The sequence below is a fragment of the Physeter macrocephalus genome, chromosome 21 (genome assembly GCF_002837175.3).
Source record: "Physeter macrocephalus isolate SW-GA chromosome 21, ASM283717v5, whole genome shotgun sequence".
Lineage (NCBI taxonomy): Eukaryota > Metazoa > Chordata > Mammalia > Artiodactyla > Physeteridae > Physeter > Physeter macrocephalus.
The window spans coordinates 4,722,572-4,737,055 of NC_041234.1; the positions used below are offsets into that span (position 1 = coordinate 4,722,572).

General features: G+C 38.1%; 1 long non-coding RNA gene across 1 annotated transcript in view; it reads right to left on the minus strand.

The window, feature by feature from the left end:
• Positions 1-14,484, minus strand: part of LOC114484701 (uncharacterized) — a 106,022-nt gene that overhangs the window by 57,464 nt on the left and 34,074 nt on the right. Inside the window, exon 2 of the long non-coding RNA XR_003677883.1 lies at positions 3,123-3,177. This is a non-coding gene — a long non-coding RNA (uncharacterized lncRNA). The remainder of the gene's footprint in view (positions 1-3,122; positions 3,178-14,484) is intronic.

Consider the following 14,484-nt stretch of genomic DNA (forward strand, 5'->3'; position numbering starts at 1 on the left):
GCAGGGCCAGGTTTGTAACTCTAAAGCTTTTGTGTAACTGAGCAGGACCCTATGGGGCCTTCCCAGGACAGGCTTTCCGCCATATCCTCTGCTTTAGCTCCTCTCTGAAATACCTAGATAATAGTATTTGATGCAAATTTCCTGAGTTGTTTTGCACATGTGAAAACCCCCCACCAAATGGAAGGTGTTAACTACTTGATGACCACGAGCACATCGCCCCAGGCCTCCTGGAGCCTAAGGACTGATAACGTGAACCCCTGTGACACCACCTGTTCCCTCACCATCAGCCAATCAGAGGACTGTGCACAATCTGATCACGTAGCCTGCGACCCCCCACCCCCCAATCTGACTTTTAAAAATGCTTTGCTGAAACCCTTTGGGAAGCTTGGGGCTTTTCAGGGCATGAGCCACCTCGTCTCCTTGCACGGCCTTACAATAAACCTTTCTCTGCTCCAAACTCCAATGTTTGAGTTTGTTTGGCCTCACTGTGCATCAAGCACACGAACCTGCATTAACATTTGCTCTTTATTGCAACACCAAATGCCTCTTAGCCTTTCCTTTCTAGATCTTAGGAGTTCTGATGAGGCAACGCAACAGATTTAGAAGGTCACCATTTCTCTAACTTTTCTGCTTTTTATAAATTTGTAAGTTCTCCAAATGCTATTTCAGTAGGGACCCTGGCTCTTTGAACAGAAGCCTCCAGAAGCTCTGTATGGTGCCTAGCCATTGTGCACAAATAGCTCACACTTTAGCTATGAATTTTCCAAAATTATCTTTGGCCCACAATGGGGCTCACTGTTCAGGAGAAACGTGTTAGTTTGTGGCTGGCTCACCGTGTCCAGGCTTTGGAAATCCGGCTGTATCTCACTGGGTACAGAATTACCAAGACATAGGGTACTTCCCTTGTGGAAAACTGTCCCCCATAATCTGCATTTGAATCTGTGATGTATTTTGCCCACAGGTTTATAGAATGAATCTAATATGTTATCACTAGAATCATCCCATCTAAAAATCTGACTGCAGGAGATGATAGGGTTTACAATGTAAGCTTTGGAATCAGACAGGTCTAATTAATACATACAACTTAATAGGCCTATGGCTTTGGGCAAATTATTTAACTTTTCTGAGGTTTAGTAAAATGGAGATAATAATCTAGTACATTACTGTTGTGAGGATTACAGGGTATGGCAGGGAGCCTAACATATAGTATGAACTCAATAAATGGCTGCCCTTGTGGGTGTAATTATTATTCTTTACTATTATTTTTGTTATTTCTTTGGTATCTAGCCAATGACTTTAAGGTTGAGAATGTTCTCTGTGCAAAGAGGCAAATATCCAGATGTCAGTTCTGGGGATGGGGGAGAGTTTGGGGAAGTGGAGAGCAGGGAGGATGAAGACAAATTTAGGAGAAAGGTGAATTAAAAAAAAAAGTGTGGTTCAGTAACATTGTGGATTCTGATTCAGCCAGGGAGAGCAAACTCAGAGGTGAACTTCTCTCCCTTCCTTCATAATTGTTCCTTAGGAAAGTAGGAATTGCTACCCTCTATTTGAGTCTTTATAAGTCTGATTAATTTTGTTTGAATGAAAAGTACCATCTAGGGAGGAACATTAAAACAACCTAAATCAATACTAATTTGGAAAGTTTATACAGGTCTCTTTACAGATTAGGTAAAATGAAAGAAAAGAAATATAACAGATTTAGTAATTATAACTGGGATTATGACTCCACCACAATCATTTGATATTACAGTAAACAAATCTTTTAGTCATTGCTTTATGGAGCAATATATTAAGGTGCTCCATTGAAGAGATGGTGTTTATAATACTCATAACATAAGTAAATTTTCAAAAAGGTGTGCAAAGGGGTACTTTAATTTCAGACAGAATTCCCAACAATCTCATCATATATGAAATCAAAAGATGCTGTATGTCAACAGCTCAGAATGACTTGAAACTGATGCTGTTAAACATAACTATAGTGACAATAAAGATACTGAGGCATAGCTATATAAACCCGTCCAAGATGAATAAAATGTTTCCTGACCCATGAGTTTGGAAAGAAAGCAATATTTTAATAATACATTGCTTTATTTAATTTGTGATATTATACATATGTGTGAAAATTTAAAAGTACAATATTATAGCAAGTTTGTGCAGCCACTGTGGAAAACAGTATGGAGGTTCCTCAGAAAACTACAAATAAAATTACCATATGATCCAGCAATCCCACTCCTGGGCATATACCCAGGCAAAACCATAATTCGAAAAGATACATGTACCCCAACGTTAACAGCAGCACTATTCACAATAGCCAAGACATGGAAACAACCTAAATGTCCATTGACAGAGGAATGGATAAAGAAGATGTGGTACATATATACAATGGAATACTACTCAGTCATAAAAAAGAATGAAATAATGTCATTTGCAGCAACATGGATGGACTTAGAGATTATCATACCAAGTGAAGTAAGTCAGAAAAAGACAAATACCATATGATATCACTTATATGTGGAATCTAAAATACGACACAAATTAACCTATCTATGAAACAGAAACAGAGTCACAGACATAGAGAACAGATGGGTGGCTGCCAAGGGGGAGGGGGTTGGGGGAGGGATGGAGGGGCAGTTTGGGGTTAGCAGATGTGAGCTTTTATATATAGAATGGATAAACAACAAGGTCCTACTGTCCAGCACAGAGAACTATATTCAATATCCTATGATAAACCATAACGGAAAAGAATATTTTTTAAAAAGATATATACATATGTATAACTGAATCATTTTGCTGTACAGCAGAAATTAACACATTGTAAATCGACTATACTTCAATAAAAAATATTGATGAAAAAAGTACAATATATAAGTAGACATTTGACTACTTAATCTATGGCTCTACAAGTTTATTACGTACATTGGCTCTAATTTTGGGGGGTGTGGGCAGAATTTTCTCTCTGGTATAGTAAGGAGAAAATAAGAAGGAACACATTAGACTGGTTGAGATGAGCAGTTATTCAGGGCCTGAGTATTCCAGAAAAATAAAGACAACATAATGTGAGGCCGAGAGTGCAGCCTGTGGAGCCAGCCTACCTGGACTGGAATCTGTGCTTTGCCACTTACCAGCTCTATGAGGTTGGGTAAGTTACTCAACTTCTCTGTGCCTCAGTTTCCTCACCTGTAAAATTAGAATAATAACAATGCTTACCTCATATGTTGTTGTAAGAATTGAATGAATTAATATTTGTAAAGGGCTTAGAACAGGGCCTAGTACATAGTAAGAACCTAGTGTTAGATAGGTGGATAGAAAAATAGATAGATAAACCCTGTATCTTTTCTTGATACAGTTGGCCTTTCCAGGAAGAATCTGTGCTTTGACCTGATCTTTATGCTAGAGGATATGTATATTTGTTTATTTGCTTCAGGAAAACGAAAGTAACTTATTTTGCAATGGAGAAGTTTGCATATGTGTATGTGCCTGATGACAAAACAAGATTGGGTAGGGGGATAAGGAGGGGAATTGAGCTTCTGGGGTCAGACTTGAGCCCTCCCAGTTCTAGGGTGCTCTCTTTGAAGGAAGAGATCTTTCAGCCACCTGGAGGCTATGCCTTAAATCCCTGTTAGTTTCTGCTCAAAGCCATGGTCTACCCTATCGGTGTGTTGTCAAAATCTTGTCCTGTGGAAAATACTAAACGTTGGCAAGGATGTGGGGTGGCCAAACACTCATATACTGCTGGAGGGAGTGCCAAATGGTACAACCACTTTGGAAATCAGTTTGGCAGTATCTGCTAAAGCTGAGCATGTGCCCACCCCATAGCCAGCAACACCACTCATGGGTATAGTCCCAACAGAAATGTATACATGTGTTCACCAGAAGTCATGAACTTGAATGTTCAAGCCAACACCACTCATCAAATCCAGATGCCCATCAACTGGGAAATGGATAAATGTATTTTGTATTATTTACCCAAGGGAATACTCTGAGAATGAACTACAACGCTGCACAGCAATATATGTAACTCTCTCAAATGCAATGTTGCGCAAAAGAAGCCAGGAACAAAAGAATGCGTACTGCACGATTCCATTTACATCAAGTATAAAAACAGGCAAAACAAATCTATGGTGATAGGAGTCAGGATAAGGGTTACACTCAGAGGAGACTAGTGATTGACTGGAGAAAGGCCAAGGAGGGCTCCCAGGAGCAATCTAAACCTTGTGTTCTAATTTTGTAAATGGTTTTGTTTTCGTGTGTTTATGTCTTGTTTCTCTAATTAAATTGTAAGTTCTTTGATGGGGATGACTGTGTCTTGTTTTCCTTTGTATTCCCACAGTGGACGAACCGTGTGCATGCTCATTAAATATTTGTTCATTTATCAGGAGGAAAAGCAGTCTTGCCTATAGCTACCTCGTGGAAGGGTATGGTTTTCATGTCCAACTGTAGCAGAATCTTTTAATAATTATGTTCCTTAATTTAAGACAGTCTTGGAATAGAGTGGCTATTTTGAGCTCTTAACCTTGTGTTTTAGACAATCTGATGTTCCAAATACTTTGACTAAAATCTCCTGAGGTAAAGTGCCAGCTTTGGAATACATTTTCTGAGAAGCCAACTTTGAGCGCTGGCAGAATTGAGTGGCTGACTGCCAGCTGTGGGTGGGAAAACTTGCTCTTAACTTTGCTTGACTACCTCGTTAACTCACTGGGCAATGGGTGAATTCTCTCCGGCTCTTCAGGGCCTGGAGAGAGAGAGAGAGAGAGAGAGAGAGAGAGAGAGAGAGAGAGAGAGAACATGCAGCTTATTGGGAGCAACTGCAGGGCCTCAGTCACAGTGCGAAATGGTGCTGGCTTAAGACACTGTTGGTGAAATGAGTCAGCATGTCAGCTCAGCCCGAGGACAAAATCTCCACAAGTTAGCTGTAACTGGAGAGAAAATCTACATTAAACTGAGAGCAAGCACTCATCCTCCTCCTTAAAGTCAAAACAGCCCTTGGTGGAAAAATTTTATATCATAAATAATACACATCGAGTTATACTTCAAAACTGTGGGGACCTATAGGTAAGAATTGTTTAAAGTCTTTTTTTCCCCTTTCCCTTTTTTTTTTTTTTTTTTGACTTGGCTCTGAAAATAAAATGGTTGATTCTTTTTTTGTTGTTGTTGTTGTACGTGGGCCTCTCACTGTTGTGGCCTCTCCCGTTGCGGAGCACAGGCTCCGGAAGCACAGGCTCAGCGGCCATGGCTCACGGGCCCAGCCGCTCCGCGGCATGTGGGATCTTCCCGGACCGGGGCACGAACCCGTGTCCCCTGCATCGGCAGGCGGATTCTCAACCACTGCGCCACCAGGGAAGCCCGGTTGATTCTTTTTAAAGTGACGTATGGAAGAATCTTTCCAGACCCTAGGTTACTAAATATTTATGATGAAAAAAATGTAGACAAATACAGATTTTTCTGAAACCTGTAATTTGTTTAACTGATTCCAATTTGGGATGCTATTGTGATTCTCTAGTAGAATATTTTCCCACTTGGAAACGCAGAGCTAACTCGGGCTGCTTTTGTAGTTGGCTTATAAGAGCTGCAGAAGGAAAAAGAATCGTGTCCCCAGTGATTCTGTAGGAGGCTACATTGATTTGTTAGTTTTATGGACATTACGTTAGGGGGCACGGAGCTTCCCTCACAATTTACTATTTCCTTTCCCTTTCTTGAAAGCAGACACAGGCACGCCCTTGAAGGCAGAAGTAGTCTCAGCAAAAATTCAGGGGAAGCTGCACTTCCTTTATTTGGGATCTGGGGGGAATTTGTAGGGTGCCAACATCTTGAACAAACTTCTAGGAGTCTGGAAAATTCTGGAAGCCATTAGAGAGGGTGGAGGAGCCCTGCAAGTATAGTGAGAGTTCATTTGCAAGTGTGAGCAGTTAATTGACACTGCCTTCTCATTTCCTTTCTGTTCTTTCACACCCAGAAAGTGCAACCTTGACAACGGCTAGGCCAAGGCAGCAATGCTGATCGAAGGTAACTGGTCCTCCAATCAGAAAAAAGGGAGACTTCAGCTGATTTGGAAACACTTCTGAACTTACATTGCTTTATTGTTTTTAGGAAAAGTAGGAGAGATTTTAATTGTTTCTTGAGTCTTTCCTGAAACTTCCAAATCTTACCAGACTTGTGCCCTAATGTAGAGCTTTGGATTTTATTGTTAGTCAGAACCATATATTTAAGGAGCTAGAATTTTGAAAGCCATCTTTCAAGATAGCTTACTGTCACCTCTGTAGTCCCAAATGCTTATGAATGGGGCAGTTGTATGTTCTGAATAGTTGAATGAATAGTTCAATGATGAATCATTATTTAAAGAGCATTGTACAAATAAAGCAAAAACATGACAAATTCACCAATTTAGACAGCTAGGACTCTTGAGTGTTCAGGAGTTAGTAATGAACTTCTGGTTTTGTGGGTCTCAATGTAGGTGAAAAACTGAGATGAGAGCATCCATTTCAGGGTGGAGGTGGTGGCGGGTTTTTCTTTATGTCTAGGGGCTTTTGAGGAGGGGTGTGGGACAGAGGGTTCCTGTAATTATCAGGCTAAGGAACTTAGAGCAACAAGATATCTAATGCACTTTGCAAAAAGGCCTATATGGAACAGTCCAGAGTCTACTGGTATCACGTCTGCTTTCAACTCCCTACCCGTATCATAAGAAGGAACCTATCCACCTCGGGTCCCCTGGCACGCTCTGTCTCTATTTTCGCTTCCTACCATCCTTTTCTTCTAGAGCCCCCCCTCTTTCTCCTAGTCCTTGTCTCTTCTCAAGCTTATCTACCTCATACCCATTATCCTCACTGAGTATTCAAGCATCAGAAGCACTTAGATAGCTTCACCATCTACTTTCCTTGATTATGAAATCAGATGTCACTGAAATGTTTTTTAAAATAACTACTACATTATATGGCTTGTTCACGCTACCTTTAAGATTTAGATGAGATTGAAACCCACTCCCTCCATGAGGATGTCCAAAGCAGGCAACCCGCATGGTCTTAGGGGTTTTCGGGACTGCTATGGACCAGTGAATGTCACATATTTGTCATTCTTCCTCTTTCTGAACGGGAATGTCTATTATGGTTATCCCGTCTCATTCCACCTATTCCTACACACGTTAGAGCAGGGATCAGCAAACTTTTCTGTAAAGGGCCAGATAGTAAATATTTCAGGCTTTGTGGGCCTTATGTTCTCTGTAGCAACAACTCAATCTGCCATTGTAGCATGAAAGCAGCCATAGAAAATATGTAATTGGTGTGGCCGTACTCCAGTAAAACTTTACAAAAAACAGGTTGCATTTGTCCTGCAGGCTGTAGTTCACTGTCTCCACACACGTATTTCCTTTCGTTCTGAGACTCCTATTATCAAGAATTTGTCACTTTAAACCTCCATATCACTTGGCTTTTATTGTACAATTTTACAATTTCTTTTTCCTTATCCTTTCCTATTGTTTTACGGCAAAGCACGCCAATCTGATTTCTAGTGCGGTAATGTGGTCTTTGGCTGGGTCCATCCTGCTACATATCCTAGCTATTAAGATCTTTATTGCTACAAGTATATTTTTGATACTTAACATTTTCACTTGGTTCTTTTTAAAGTATTCCTTTTACTGCTACATAATTCGAATAACCTTCCTTATCTATTTGAGGGTATTTAATATGCCATCTGTTCCAGTAACTCTGCTTCATGTGGTATACATTATTTAATTTGCTTTTTTTGTAGATGTTGTATTACTCAGAGATAAAATTCTTTTGGCCAGCATGGCCCTGTTCCTCGGGTACCAGCTACTCTCTCTAGTAATGTAAATTTGGAATAGATGCAGCCCAGGCTGTAGTTGTTTATGTCCTGCATGATGATTTTTTTTTTTTTGGAAATTTAGATTCTTTAATTATATTAAATTTGAGGAGATTATTTTACTGTTTCTCAATGGCTTCAACTTGGCATAAGAAGGAAAGGGGAATGAATATTCTTTATCTATTTGTTATCCACAAGTTCTTACAACCATTTTGGGATAAAGTCTTCATGAAACATTTCAAAGTATGTTTCTTAGCTGCCACCAACTTGAGGGGGACAGCAGGGTCACAGCAACCTTCTAAATATGGTTTATTTTTCTATGTGCACTAATCCCACTTTGTAGGAAGGTCAAGGTGTTCCGAGCCCTCCCTAAACATTTCCTGAGAATCTTTAAATGAGGGACGTTTACACATGTGGGCTCCACTAAGTGATTCATCTGCTCATGTAGTCGCCCAGTGTCCTGGCTTCCGTGACCTGGGAGGCTGCTGCACTCCCTGCTGCTGCCCAGTGAAGACCCCCCTAGGTGGGTGGTTCTGAGGCTGCTGGTACTGGGCCACGATGGTCCGTGTCTGTTGAAGCCACATGGTCTGAACCTGCTCAATGCCCCGTGGAGACTTGGGAAGTTAGTGATTTAGACGTAAGTGAACCATTTTTTGGAAGAATAACGTATGTACAGAAAACTTATGGATCATAAGTTTAGAGCCCAAATGATTTTTAAGGAGAGACAAGTAGATGAGCCCAAGTCTGGAATACCTCAGAAACCACGGAACCACCTCCATTTGCCGCTATGCCACAGGCAACTCTTCTAATCCTTCTAAATCCTTTCTTTAAATACTTAAAGAAGCCGCATTGGGAGGTGGTGGTCTCCTTAGAGTTGTCATCTACCAGCTCTGGGAGTTCAGAGAGTAAGAGGGAAGAAGTGACTTCCTGTGTGGCCCAGGACAAACCATACCCATTTATCAACTCCTTATGCAAGTATGCTTTTGTGCTACCTTGAGAGAATCCCACTGACATCGGCATTCTAGGCTGTTTCTACCTTTTCTCTGTGAAGGGTCATGATCATATTGAGAGAATGTGGGGAAGGGGTAAGAGGAGAACTTACAGGCTCTCCCTTCATCTATCTAATTCCTCCTGGGTTTGCCACTGCCCCAGGCTGACGCTATTCCTAGAGGCACAAATTCATGACTCCCTGTGGCTTCCCAAGACGTCTGAAGAGTTTTTTATTTGTAGTTGTTAATTCCTTGGTTCTGTCTTTTCCTCTCACTTGTGAAGTTTCTCCATGTTGATTTTGGTAGAGGGGAGCCAGCAGCCTCTGTTAGTTCTCCACCTGGTTAAGAATCAAAAACTCTCTGAAGCCATCTTTTATATTCACTTTAAGACCTGTTTGGCCAAATAATTAAGGGATGTGTAACAGCTACACTGACTTACATTGGTAAGTAGGGAAGGAGAAGCAGGAAAAAAGAAGAGAAAGACAATAAATGGATAACATAAAATATGAGCAGAAATAAGTTTTAATAAATGTAAGTGTTCTAAACTCACTATTAAAAGCCAGAGAACATTAAATTGAATTTTGAAATAAGATTAAACAATATATGATCTACTTAAAACAAATGAAACAAAAGGGTACAGAAAGATGGAAAATAAAAAGGATGAAAAGATATACCAAGTAGATATGAGCCAACAGAATCTGGGGTAGCATCTTAATAGCTGATAAAACAGAATTAAAGCAAAAAGTATAAGGGATAAACAGGTCTTTGTATACAAGCAAGAGTTATAATAGAATCAGAAGGAAAAATGAATCATGAATATATATGTATCTAAGAATATAACTTCAAAATATATAAAGCAACTACTCATAAGGTAAAATTAATTATGCAACAATAACTTATTTCGATGTTTAAATCCACCCCTTTCTAAAATTGACAGATCAAGAAATCAGAAACAAACTGAGACATGGGAGGTCTAAACATACAAATTAATCATTTTCAGCCATTAAATAGTAATTAAATCCAAATCAACACCTTCTTTTTGAGCACACTTTAAAAAATTGACTATGTAATAGTCCACAAAGGAAGCCTCAATAAATTCCAAAATATCAATATTAAAAACTATGATCTCCTACAATAATATAATAAAATGAGAAGATAAAATTAAAGAATTGCTAAAAATTCCTGTGAGACTAGAAACTGAATAGCATACTAAAACCCCGTTTGGTTAAGAAGTAAAGAATTAAAACTAAATTCAAGTGAATTACAATGAAAACACTACTTGTCAAATTTTGTGGGACACAGAGCAATGTCCTCATTTAGAGGGAAATTTATAGCTTTTAATGCATTTATCAAGAAACAAGAAATGTTGAAATGAGCTACACTTTCAAGTCAAGAAGTTTTAAAACTATGGATAGAGACTAAAAATAATAAATGAGCATAATGAATAACTCCAAGTAATTAAATTCGAAAACCTAAATGACTAGATTCTTTTCTGGAAGAACATTTTTAAATGCTAAAATACACCTAAGAAATTGGTGAAAAAGAACAAGAAGCATTAAAAAACTTCATGACAATTAAAAACTCCCTTTCACTTTCCAGGACCGTACGTTTTTACAGGAAATTTCTACCAAATCTTAAAGGAATAGTTAATTTTTAATCTTAGATAAGTTGTTCTGGAAGATAGAAAACATGTCTGTTTTATGTTGTGAGGTTAATGAAGTCTGGTTTCCAAAACTGGACATGGACAATACAGGAAGAAAAAATATTTACAGGTCTATCTCAGTTATGAATGTAGATGACAAAATTGTAATGGAAGAAAAGAATATTAGTCTCTCAATTGATGCAGAAAATGCATTTGATAATTCAAAACTTTTTTATGATGTAAGTCTTCACAAACTAGGAATAAAATAGAATTTTCTTTATCTTGGGAAAGATTATACACCAAATCCCTAGAGCAAATATTATATTTAATTGAGAAATCTTGGGGAAACTTTTAAGATCAGGAATAAGGCAAGAATACCTCTATCACAGCTACTGTTCAACACAGTACTGAGACCTACAAAGTTATAAGGAAAACAAACTAAGTTTATAAAAATTGGGAGGTAAGCAATAAAGCTGTCATTATCTGTAGATGATATAAATACCTACCTAGAAAAACCAATAAAATCAAGAAACAAGCTAAGCAAACACAAGACCAACTTATGAAATTAATAGCATTTCTCTACACTAGCAATAATGGCCTAGAAATTATGTTTTAAAAAAAGATACCACTTATAATAGCAAAAACAAAACAAAACTCAAAAATAAAATGCCAAAAATGCACAACAAACCAACCAAAAAACAAAAAAATCCCTGCAAAGCTGGCATTGACAAACTATGGCCTTTGGGATAACCCGGTCAACCACCTGTTTTTGTAAATAAAACGTTTTTGAGGCACAGATACATCAGTCTATGGCTGCTTTCATGCAACAACGACAGAGTTGAATAGTTGAACAGAGACTCTATGGCCTGCAAAGCCTAAAACATTTACTATCTGGCCCTTTACAGAAAAAAATTTGCTGACCCCTGCTCTACTGTATACAGGAATGAACATAACCCAAAATATACAATACCTGTGTTGGGGAAAAATTAAAAGCTCTATTAAAGGATAGAAAAGAAGATCAGAATGAGGAGACATTCTTTGCTCTTAGATTGAATGACTAGATTCTATTAAAATGTTCTGTCACCTCTAAATTAATTGAATCAATTATTTAATTGATGTGAAATAATGGTTTATATTCATTAATTACAAGATGTAACCCAAATCCAGAATTAATCTGGATTTTTTGAGGCACTCAATAACTTTACTTTAAAATTAATATGGAAGAATAAAATTCTGAAAAAACCTAAATCAATTTTTAAAAGGAAGAACAAAGAGGGGAGTTATCTACTCAGATATTAAGACACAGCACAAAGTCACAGCAAGAAAAATATATGTGGTACTGGTTTAAGAACAAATAGATCAATGGAATGGAACAGAGAACTCAGAGACAGACCTTGTATATATGAGAATTTAATATATGATGAAAGTGGCACCAGAAATCAATGGAAAAGGATGGAATGTTTAGCAGATGGTATTGGGGAAACTAACTCACTTTATGGAGAAAAAGAAAACTGGGACCCAACTTAATACCATGTTCACAAGTGAACTCCGGTTGCATGAAAGAACTAAATGTGAAGGATAAAGGTATAAAATTAGTAGAAGATAATGCTGGAGACTTGTTTGTGGCCAAAGGGAAGGAGACTTCTTCAATAAAGCTCCAAAGGAAAAAGAAATATAGAGGAATTTGACTATGTAAAAATCAAGGATTCCTGTCCAATGAAGAAAATATGGACAAAGTAAATAGTCAGATGATAGACTGGGAGAGAATACTTCCAATGTCAAACTAACAAGAAACTCCAGCAAATAAATAAGAAAATGATATGCTAATAGAAAAATGAGCAAAAGAAAAGTAGCAATTCATAAAAGAGGAAAGCAAATGACTACATCAGGTATATGAAGATATGCTCTAAAGCATTAGTAATTAGAGAAATGCAAATTAAAACAAGGGATATCATTTTGCTCCTATCAGGCTGGCAAGCATTAGAAAGGTGGTAATGGTAAACCTGTGGGGAAATAGCAACGGTCATACATCCCTGTTGTAGTTCTAGAGAGCAATATGGCAGCTGTTAGCCAAATTACAAACATCTGCATACATTATAACCCAGAAATTCCACTTTTGGTTATATATGTCAGACAATTCTCAGAGAGGTCTGTAAGGTGGCCACATTCGAAGATGCTCATCACACTGTTATGTGCGGTAGTGGGGAGTAGGGGGCAATCCAGATGTGTACCACTGGAGAACTGAGTTAAGAAAATGTCAAGGGTGCAACTCGTGGAATACTGTGCCATAATTAGAAGCAGCTGACCAGTTGTACACAGTCACACGGATATCTTTAAAACATAGTGCTGAGTGGGGAAAAAATTAAGGAGGGTATGTAAATGAGAGTGAGGAATGAGATTAAAAAAATAAAATAAAATACAAGAGGGAATTCCCTGGCAGTCCAGGGGTTAGGACGCTGCGCTTTCACTGCCGTGGGCCCAGATTCAATCCCTGGTTGGGGAACTAAGATCCCACAAGCTGCATGGTGTGGCCAAAAAAATAAATAAACAAATAAAAATAAATAAAAAGTAAAATACAGGAGCTGGACCTTGCATGGTCCAACGATGACAGACAAACAGAGGAATATAATGAACTCAATCCTCCCCCAGCCAATGTCCTTAGCTGAATGGCCACTGCCAACCTCTCTCGGACCCACTGCCTCTGACTTCGTTGTTATGCTGAGCTTTTACTGGGAGAAGTCTTGAAAAGTCTTTGTTTTTGCCTGTACTGTAAAAGGTTAGGATTTCTTCTGCTTCTCAGCTCTTTTGGGTGTCACTGTCAGTCTGATCCCATTGAATTTATAACTGCCAGATATTTCTTTCTTTCTGGTCTATTGCTGACACCCATCACAGACTCCCAATAGACTGTGGAATAATTATTTTTATATTTCTTCTTCAATGGTTTTTGTAAGAAGGAGAGGTAAAAATGTCCGTGTTCACTCAATTATCTTGAATCAGAAGTCTGAAAGATTTATTATTTACTTTTTAATTTTGTGCTTCAACACTCCTCATCTAAATTTCAAACCCAGGGTTGTTGAAATAGCTTTCTTAAATATTTTAAGCTTGGCTTCTGAGAAAATTGCTTTAAACTCAGAACTCCAACCAGTTTAGACAGATCTACTATTTGTGGGTTTTTAATATGCCCTCACGCTCAACATCCTGAGTGCAAATTTGAGAACACGAAGCTATTAAAATTGCTTTAGTACTTGAATTGAAATTAAATTCATAAATCAATAAAGAAAAGAAAGCAAAAATGCATAAAACCAGTGATTTATTTATGTATTAAATGCTAATATTGACACCTCTTATACTTTTTTAAATTCCAGGAATTTTCTAAACTTGTTGATTATTTTAATCTTATTGCTACTGTGCTTGTAAATGTAATTTTTAAAATTAACTTTTTAAATTAAAATATAACATTTTAAAAAGTGCACAAATCATAAGTACACAGCTTGATGAATTTTCAGAGTAAACAGACCCATGTGTAATCACCAACTAGATCAAGAAACAGACTTTACCCACAGCCTAAAAGGGCCCTTCACTCAAACTGCCAGTCAAGGTAGCTCACATCCTAACTTTTAAAACCACACATTTGTTTTGCCTGTTTTTGAACTTTAAATAAATGGAATCCAAGAATACGTATTTTGCCTGGTTTCTTTCACTCAGCATGTGTTTGTGAGATTCATCCATGTCACTGTGTGTAGATGCAGTTGATTACTTTTCTATTGTATTCCGCTATATGAGTATGCCACAATTTATTTATCCTTCTAACACTGATGAATACTTGGGTTGTTTCCAGTTTCGGGTTATTAAAAACAGTGCTGCGGTAAATGTTCTTGAGATGTTTTTTCCATGCACATATATGCTCACTTCTGTAGGTTATGTACCTAAGAGTGAGAGTTCTAGGTTGTAGGGAATATTTATGTTCAGCAGCTGTAGATGTCAGTTTCCCAAAGTGGTTGTACCAATTTACACTCCCACCAGCATTGTATGAGAGTTTCA